The sequence below is a fragment of the Frankliniella occidentalis genome, unplaced genomic scaffold (genome assembly GCF_000697945.3).
Source record: "Frankliniella occidentalis isolate FOCC.00 unplaced genomic scaffold, Focc_3.1 Scaffold50, whole genome shotgun sequence".
Lineage (NCBI taxonomy): Eukaryota > Metazoa > Arthropoda > Insecta > Thysanoptera > Thripidae > Frankliniella > Frankliniella occidentalis.
This window is the reverse complement of record NW_026267180.1, coordinates 1,820-3,086: the sequence shown is the minus strand read 5'-3', so window position 1 is coordinate 3,086 and position 1,267 is coordinate 1,820. Positions and strand designations below refer to the sequence as shown.

The window sequence follows — 1,267 nt, the reverse complement described above, 5'->3', positions numbered from 1 at the left end:
TCTCTAGAACTGGCCCGCTGCAGGCCGGGGGCGTATGAACAACTCTAGGCTGCAGAGGTTCCCAGTCAGAAGGGTTTATGGCGCGATATCGAAACGATAACGTTCGGACATCAAGTGCTGAAAATTGTATCGTAACCGATATAAAATTGTACCTGATTTCGATACATTTTCGACATATCGTATTGATATTTCATTTCGCACTGGGTAGACTGATTAGGGCCGGGCGGGTGCCATCCGACTCATTCAGAAGAGCGTTCCATCGTGCGCGCTCGCTCCAGTCTTGCGGCGGTGCCCCACGGGTGCGACAAGGACGGAGACACGAGGCGATACTATTCTGAATCAGTCGGCTGAGTGCCCCACCTTGCGCGCCCCATAGGGAGCCCGCCACGCGCACGCCTCGCCGCCGTAGCAGCAGCCGTCTGATTCAGAAGATCGTTCAAGACGGGCTCTCCTATACCTTGTCCATGAGTGCAACAAGGACGGAGCTATACGGGAGGTATAGGAAAGCCCCTCTTGAACGATCTTCTGAATCAGACGACAGGCATAGGATCTGGCGGGCGTCGGGGTTGGAGGGGATGGTGGAATGGGGGGAAGTACCCGACCGGCCCGCTTGCGCCATCTATCGAGGTGATGGCGCTCGGCTAGCGCTCGGAGTAGCGCCGCCGCCGTGCTTTGCCGCCAGCCGCCAGATGTCGCGGGTTGCTCACCGGCGATCGGCGGCGACAGTACAGTAGTACACTGGCTGCCACCGCTAGCCATGGTACAGCACGGCCAGCGCATCGGTTGGAGCACAGGAGTTTCACTTCTGGTTGATTTTGTGTAACATTTAACAAGTCGTCAACTTATCATCGGCCGTGCGCATGTCTACACACACTAGTCTCAGGCGTTACGGCTGGGTTTCTTCACTGGCGGCCACCTCGTCTCTCTGTGCTTTCAGGTTATGTCGTGTGACAAACCAAACGCTGACGGACGCGAGACACGGAGGGATAAACAACAGCTGCAACTGAGGCTGAGCGGAGATGGCGTTACCACCGACCCGGTCATCTCCTAGTAGTACGACATCGGCCGAGATGTCCGCCGACCAATCGCAGGTAGTGTGTTCTGACAGTACGCCGCGAGCAGCAGCACTCGGCCTCACTGCACTGTACAAGCGATATAAACATTCAGGTGACCGGGTGTAGCGGCCGCGCTACGCGCATGCCCGAGGGAGAAGGATAGGCGGGTCGGAGAGAGGGGGAGGGGGGGCGAGCGAGCAGGCCGGCGGGGC

The 1,267-nt window shown here is 58.2% G+C and overlaps 1 protein-coding gene across 2 annotated transcripts in view; it reads right to left on the bottom strand.

Moving 5' to 3' along the window:
* LOC127749373 (uncharacterized) overlaps positions 1-1,144 on the bottom strand; it is a 12,498-nt gene extending 11,354 nt beyond the window's left edge. Inside the window, exon 1 of one of the 2 annotated variants that reach the window (XR_008011126.1) lies at positions 1,037-1,144. The gene's annotated coding sequence lies outside the window, so the exon portion shown is untranslated. The remainder of the gene's footprint in view (positions 1-1,036) is intronic. The other variant, XM_052267374.1, reaches the window with a different exon arrangement.
* Positions 1,145-1,267: the final 123 nt, after the last annotated feature.